We start from the raw sequence: 8,323 nt of genomic DNA, 5'->3' as shown, positions 1-8,323 counted from the left end.
AAAAATCGTCCATAAAGGAAAACATTTCTCTCCCAGCACACTCATCAATGATCTAATCAATGAAGGGAATAGGGTAGTTATCCTTAGGACAGGCACGGTTGGGATCACAGTAATCCCCACAAATGCGGATCGTGCCTTGTTTCTTTGTCACCGGGACAATATCTGACACCCAATCTATAAGAGGGATCAGATAAATGAATCTAGCTTTGAGAAGTTTTTCAAGTTCACCCTTGATAGCGACAACTTTCCTAGGGTGCACTGGGCGAAGTTGTTGGCGAACAGGCTTCGCGTGAGGATAAGTTGGGATTTTGTGCATAATGATGCTAGGGTCAATACCAGGGATTTCTTCATATGACCACGTGAACACATCATAGAATTCTTGAAACAAATGAGTATAGGTCTTGATCTCATCCGAAGAACAAGTTACCTTGATATGGACATGTTCAACGATACCAGGTTTGATAGAAATATCAATTGGCATCGTTTAGGTAATATTACCCAAATTTCCTTTCGACCATACTTCATGAGTTAGGATCGGTGTTGGAATCAGGAGGGAAGGAAACTAAGAAGAGAACTCCTTGAGACTAGTAGACATGACCGTCGGGCGAGGCAGGAACAAGGAACGATGATGAGTATCATTCCAAGGTGGTTCCTCAAGAGACATTACTTCCATGATACGTTCGTCAGCAAGAAAAGTCTCATCTAGTGGATTAGGAGATTCTGAAGCACCAAGCCATGGGGATTGAGAATACGTATCGAGAGAAGTCCTCGAAATAGGAGAATCAGAGGATATGGAACTTGAGGCCGAAACGATCTCCACGTAATTGATTTTGGTAGGACTAAGTGGCATAACCTCGCCCCAGGTATCAACAATACATGGTGAAGGTATGACCCAAGCATCATATTTGGCTAAGATCATGTTGACAGAGGCAACATGAGGAGGTGGGAGCAGAAAAATTCCCATCAAGGCAGAATATTTAAAAATACCTACCCCCATACTCTCATAAGGAGCACTAATGTGCTTGACATATGGAACATTACCATCAGAGGAGGAAGAGGCAAAGAAGGATAGTTGGTTGACAATGACTATCTTCCCTTGATGGGGAAAAATAATCACGCGAAATAGGGAGGAGGCTATAGCATGCATGGCATGGGTCCAACTCCGTCCGAGTAGAAGATTATAATTGAGATTAGCGTCAAAAATCTCTACCTCAAATTGTATTATCTTTCCCTCCAAAGTAATGGCAAGGTTAGGTAAGACACCGAAGGGTCACGAATCGTGCCTGCCGAAATATTCCAAAGTGTTTAGGGATTGGTTCAAAGTAGGAGAACCAATTTCCTTCCAGCAGGCGATTGACATGATGCATCTAGAAGCACCTTCATCAATGACAATCCTGTGAATGGTTTTCTCATTTATGATTAACTGAATGAGAAAGGCAATCTGATGAGGTAGGCATGGAACATGCTTCTCTAGATCAAAACATATCAAATTGGAATCAGTAGGATCAATACCTCCAATAGCTGACAACAAGGATTTTCGCTGAGACGGACAACTTTGGAGTACCTCGAGAGCTGACATAGCTGATGGCGCCTAAGCCAAATCCTCAACAATATTATAGTGTTGAGTGGCTCGAGCATTGGGATTGTACGAGGGTTTCCTTAGCACACCTCGTGAGGGTGGCCAAATAGCGGAATCCGAGTTAGGGCACTCAATATGAAGAGGGCTAGAACTCGAGGAAGAAGAAGAAGGGGTAGCCTCTTTCTCTTTCCTAGCTGTCGGAGCAGGAGTTTGGTAATCTTTTGTTCTAGTAGCCACATTAATAGGCGTACTCATCATGAACACTTGAGATCCTGAGGAAGTAGATGATTGATTTTGGTCTACCATTTGTGTCTGCTAAGACAGAAATGGCTCTTTCAGGACATCTAAGGTCGCTTTGAGCAAATGACTAACTTCCAACCATTGGGGAAAATCCTTGGTATAGTGATCCTCCTCGCAAATGAGGCACGGATACTTGGGTTTCCGTTGTGAAGAATCACCAGCTGACAACTTTGGAGGACCCTGTTTTGGGGCATCAGCTTTACCCTTGCCTTTGTCTTTCTTCCTACCTTTCGAGGATTTGTCCGCTGTGGTAGACTGGACACCGTGGACCTCTAAGGTTTTACCAAGGCCAGACGGATTTTGGGAGGAACTATTGGAAGCAACGTTTGAGATCGACTTCTGTTTGGAAAAATATTTGGCAGGGGTATGGGACACTGAACCAATTACTCCATCAACAGGAGGTGTATCATATGACTTGGATGTCGTGGGATCAGATGATGGCCACGAAGCATTGGGTAATAACTCATACAAAGTGCCAGACTGAGAATAAACAAGATCTAAGTAATGGGCACAAGAAATGGCTTGTTCTTCATTAACGCATCCCCCCATAGCTATATAGCGAGCAATTGGAGCGACGAATGACTTGGTAAACCATTTGGTGAGAAATTGATCAACAATCTCAAATTTTATCAGGCAACATCTACGTCTCCATTCATGGATGTGATCAGAGATGTGTGTCGCAATATCTTTCTTAAGCGATGTGAGCAAATATGTGTTAGTTTCATAGTGAACCGGCAACTGGAAATGCGTGAGGAAAGTTATGGCTAAAGAGTTGAAGTCATGGTAAGTACTTTGAGGAATCTTGATGTACGACTTGGCTGCAATGCCTGTGAGGGTTCGTTGGAAAAGACGAGGATGAATAGAATAATCAACGTAAGAATTTGAAGAGCACCAAAGGTGATATGTTATCACATGGGCTTAAGGATCTTCTTTTACTTTCCCATCGAACTTAGGACAATCGCTCGGGATCTTGGACGAAACCGGAGGCCAGTATGGCGAATGAAGAATTGGATCATTCGTAAGGTGAGACACATATGGCAACTCTAATGTGGCCAAGAACGGAAATTGAGTATTGAAAGGCATTGGAGGTTGATAAGCAGGTCCAACCAGAGAAGCCCATCCTTGCTGGTAAGGATTCTGGCCCCATAGTGGGGTATTTTTGCCATATGGTATTTGATTCTGCCCCCATTGTAGGTTAACTTGGCCATAGGGAGGCTTTTGACCTTAAATACCTTGAAACGGTCCAGTCATAGGTTGTTGGTAAGCAACATATGGGTTAAGATGTTGTTGAGCCTGTTGACCTTGGACATATGGATATTGCACTTGTTGTCCCTGAACATATGGGTGTTGAACCTGTTGCCCTTGAACAAGAGGATTTTGGACCTGCTATCCTTGGACATAAGGATTATACACTTGCTTCCCTCAAACAGAGGGATTTTGGACCTGTTTCCCTTGGACAACAGGATTATGTACCTGTTGACCTAGGACATTAGGATTTTGGGCCTGTTGTTGTAGGACTTGACCCTGGCTTGTCCTTGCAAGGTTTGACCCCGTTGATATGTATATAAGGGTTGTTGTTGCCTAGGTTGGGTCTGTTGCTGCAAGGGTTGACCTTGCAGTTGTAAAGGCTGCCCCTGCGGCTACAAAGGCTGCCCCTGCGGCTACAAAGGTTGCCCCTGCGGCTACAAAGGCTGCCCCTGCGGCTACAAAGGCTGCCCCTGCGGCTACAAAGGCTGCCCCTGCGGCTGCAGAGGTTGGCCCTACAAAGACATAGGCTGTGAGGTTTGTAGAGCATACAACATCTGTTGCTACATGGTTTGCTGCAACAGTTGTGAGGGTTGCCATTGCGGTTGTTGTAGTTGACCTTGTTGTGGTATCATCTGCCCCTGTTGTTACGTGGACAGCCCTTGCTGCAACAAAGGTTTCCCTTATTGTTGCAGAGGTTTTCCTTGTTGTTGCAAGGGTACTTGAACAATTCTCAAAAAAATTATGCACTATATATGGCCATAGCCACCATGAAAAAAAAATGGGCCACTTGAATGTACTGCCTAGACTGAAGGACATAAGGTAGATTGACCATTCCTTGAGAAACATATGGAACATAAGGAGTTTGGTACTGAACCTAAGCCTCATAAGGCTGCTGATACTGAAAATTGCTTGACCCAGATGGACCAACAAGATTTTGAACCTGTTGGTACTGGACATTGCTTGATCTAACAAGACCAGTAGGTTTTGGTTAATGCCAGAAGAAGGTTGGTTCATGACAAACATGTGAGCCTGTGAGCTACTCAAGTTGGTGGTGCCTAACACCATAGAAACACTTAGATTCCGCCCCCCAGGTGGTGGCACAGCTTGGCCACTTACTGGAGGGATCGAAGAACTGACAGCAACAATCTTCGAGACCATTGGTTGAACTGGACAGATGACTGGGACGAACAATACAAGAGGGTTCAGGACGATGGGTTGCACCGGGACTGAGGTAACGACCAGTTGGGAGGTTGGGTTCACAATGAAGATATCTGTAGTAGGTATAGCGCCAGATGCCCAAACAGGGTTATGGTAAAGTGAGGAGGCACTAGGTGTACTTGAGACCAATTGTGCCAAAGTCACATAAATAGGCTACAATTATTGATACACACTGATGGGAATGCTCCCTGTATAGGGGAAACCTTTAGGAGGAAAGTGATGTTCTTCCTCTTCGACAATGTGTGGAGTAGAAATTTTGATTCATCGGAGAGGTAACTGGAGCATCACCTTCAGGTTCCATAGCTGGGAAAAAACGATGGCAAACAACCAAAGATGTACGAGGGGATAATTCCAAAGGAACACCCGGCTGATTGTATGAACTGTATGGATGCTACGGTGATATCACAACAGGGTCGAACAAAGGATTCAGAGGATATATAACCAGTCCAAGCTGACCGTCAGTTGTCAGCAAACTCTCAAGAGTTTGGACAGGCTTTTCTGGAGATTCCGGTCCAATACAGTAGGTGACCCAGTATCTGAAGTAGGAGGAGGACGAGATGACAAAGGTTGAATGCTCAGAACGATTCTGAGTTCAACACCTTGGTCCTTGAGTGACTCTAGTAATTCAGGAAAAGGCTCCTTAGAAAATCTTGTAAACAGAGGAGAGGAAGAGGAACTAGGTGAACCAGATGGTTCAGCCACGATGACCTTGTCTTAGTTAACAAGAAAGGAGAGATAAACTTCAAGGCTTTCAAATTTTCTTTAGGGAAAACTCACGATTTGGTTTAGAAAAGACTAATAGGATGTCTGGATTTAAGACATCTGTGGTTTATATCTTCTAACTTAGTAATTAGAGAACCCACAGTAAAAACCATTTTTCGTCAACGTTTCAGATCCCAACAGGGATCCATCATCGGGACTTCTTGAATGATGATAGTAGAAGAGCTTGAATGAGGGTTTGAAATAGTTTTTAGTAGTTTTTGAGGTGAGAAGATTTAAATGGATGTCGGCTTGTTTTAATATTTTTTATTTATTATTATCCTTATTTTCAAATAATTCTAAAGTATTTTCAAAAAACTATTTATTAATGTAAGAATAAATAAATACTTTGATTATTTAATCTTTATCATCAATATTTACTACTAAATGTTTAAATTTATTATTAATGGTTTAATTCAGTTAATAGTATATCCAAATAATAATTAATCAAAATTATTATAATAAATATTTACATTAAATATTAGTATTAATATTCAATATATATTAATAATAATATGTGAATATATAAATATTTAAATTATTATTACTAAAAAGTAATATTAGTGTATTAATATTAAATATTAAATACTAAAAATATATTAATATTAATAATAATATTATAATTAATAATAATATTAATTTATTAATAATAATTAATAATTAATAACTAATAGTTAATATTAATTTTAATATTAATTAATATTTAATATCAAATCTTACCCGGATGCGGGTGACACTTGTTTAAGCATGAGTACATGCAATGAAGGGCAGCTGTAGGTATAAGCCCGTCTGGCCGGACGCTACATTAACTCGCCCCTGCCAGGCATTAACGCGGATAGCGGTGGAAAGGATGGCCATGCAGAAGGGAGGTGGCCTCAAGCGAGGCGAATTGATTGCCTTGTACGCAGTTCAATGGAGTCTTAGATCCATTGCCGCCATACAGTTCAGCTCCAGGTTCTATAAAATGAGGTATTTGTATCAATCCAGTGATTCGAAACATAGTCTGGTTCAGTGGTTTGGAGGTCAGAGTAATAAGAATACCGGAGGAAGGGGGAAAGGCCATAGCCTACCCTCTGTTCCTTTCGCGTGTTCTGGGCAAGCTGTTTCAACGTTGTGTTCTGGGCACTCTGTGTGTTCAACGTTATGTTCAATTGTGTGTTCAATTGTGAGTTCAGCGGTGTGTTCAATTCTGGGCACTCTGTTTCATTTGTTTCAACTGTATGTTTCAACCGTGAGTTCTGGGCACTCTGTGGGTTCAATGTCGTGTTCAATTGTGTGTTCAATTGTGTGTTCAATTGTGTGTTCAACGGTGTGTTCAATTCTGGGCACTCTGTTTCATCTGTGTCAACTGTGTGTTCTGCTGGAGGAAAGCTCAGTGAGGCACCAGAATTGTGTAAGTGCTACTAAGGAGAACCGACTAGATATTTACAGTCCTGCTTTTTTACGGTTTATTGCTTGCAAAGTGTGCTCTTCAGGGACAATGCCGCCACGACAAAGGGGAATCCCAAGACGTGGAGGGGTTTGGGGCATTCGTGGAAGGCAAGAGGCCCAGGCAATTCAGCCAGTGGCCATGATGGAGCCTCAATCCTCTCCCTCTGAAGAGTCCGACCAGTTGGACAGTCAAGTCCACACTTCTCGCTGCACCTTTCGATGCCGGAGAAATCAGACCCGTCTATCACTGCTTATTACTGTCCTTGCAACTGAGGAAGAGGACGACTCGTCCAGTAATGAGGAGCTGGAACAAATGAATCCTGTCCGGGAACATGCAATGAAGGACAATACTGAACATGAATTTGATGTTGATATTACTGTGATGGAGCCTCCTCCGGAACTGAGAGCGCCTCAGCAACCAACTCAAGGCTTGTCGCGGAATCCGGCTCCTGGCTCTCTTCAGCATCCTGAGTATTATGGCAATCAGCTCACCAACAATCTGGAGCCGAATGAGGAAATTCACAAACCAGAAATTGATCCAGGTGAGCCATCAAAGGCTTAGTTCATGCTTTCTCTGCTGTTTAATGCAATTGTTTTGGAATTTTGAGGGGACTCATTCTGGTATAGAAGAGTCAAGTCGTCGGTTTAGCAGTAGGGAGCCCTCAAGAAATCTCAGCACTCCCAGTCTTTTGAAGAATATGGTCTCTGCAGCAAGCTACAGTGGAAAGGCAAATTTCTCAATTCAAAAGCTGCCCTTTTGTATGGTCGTTTATGTATGGTCGGATATGCTTTCTGCTACTGTCTCCATATATGTAATCCAGGTTGCCTTGAGCACCTGTAGTCTTCTCTGATAGAAGATGCTCCTTTGCATCTTCATAGGCCACGGCCTCTTTGTAAATTATTTTCTTTTTTCCTTAATACAATAGTTCAGCCTTTATACAGAAAAAAATATATTTAATATCAAATCTTAAAAGATTGATTTTTATTAATAGTTTATTAAATAGTTTATTTGATTAATAGATATATTAATAGGTCATAATAAATAATAACATTTTATAATAATAATTAATGATAATAGTAATAGCTATTATCATAATTATTATTGTAAATGTTATAATTCATGTCTAATAGTATTGAAAATTAATATTATGGAGAGTAACAAAGAAAGTAAAGCTACTAACTACTAATTGCTAGAATAGGAGAGAGATATCTACCAATTGAGCGCTATACCTGAGATGTACTAGTGATCCTAATTTCTCTAATTAAGGGAAGCCAACTTCCACTAATCTTAATACTATTGTCCCTGTCTGTATTATCTTCTGGATACATCGCATTAGATTTCCTTCTGATCGACGTTTCGAACCAACAACGATGGTTCATCTTCAGGATCTGAGATAGATATTATTTGAAAGACTGTTCTCAATTTTTCTATATATATATGAGATGCTTGGCCGACAGATATTAGAATTTATTTATTTTATTATTATTATATTTTTATTTAAATTTTTTCATTTATTTTTAATTTATTAATTTATTTATTTTATTATTAATTTTTTTTTAATTATTAATTATTATTTTTTTTTTAATCTGACTATTATGGTTATATAAATTTCTTTTAGGGTTATTTTTATTAATTTATTTTATTTATTTGAGTTTAAATTGTTGTATTTATTATAAATTTGTCTAGATATATTACTTTTAATTATTTAATTATTTTTTTTATAATTATTTATATAGTATTTATTTTAATTATTTAATTATTAATATTAAGTGTTATATTTATTAATT

This window comes from Pinus tabuliformis, chromosome 1_1, assembly GCF_031772625.1.
Source record: "Pinus tabuliformis cultivar Carrire ecotype Pingquan chromosome 1_1, CPIR1, whole genome shotgun sequence".
In the NCBI taxonomy this organism is placed as follows: domain Eukaryota; kingdom Viridiplantae; phylum Streptophyta; class Pinopsida; order Pinales; family Pinaceae; genus Pinus; species Pinus tabuliformis.
This window is presented reverse-complemented; position numbering follows the sequence as displayed.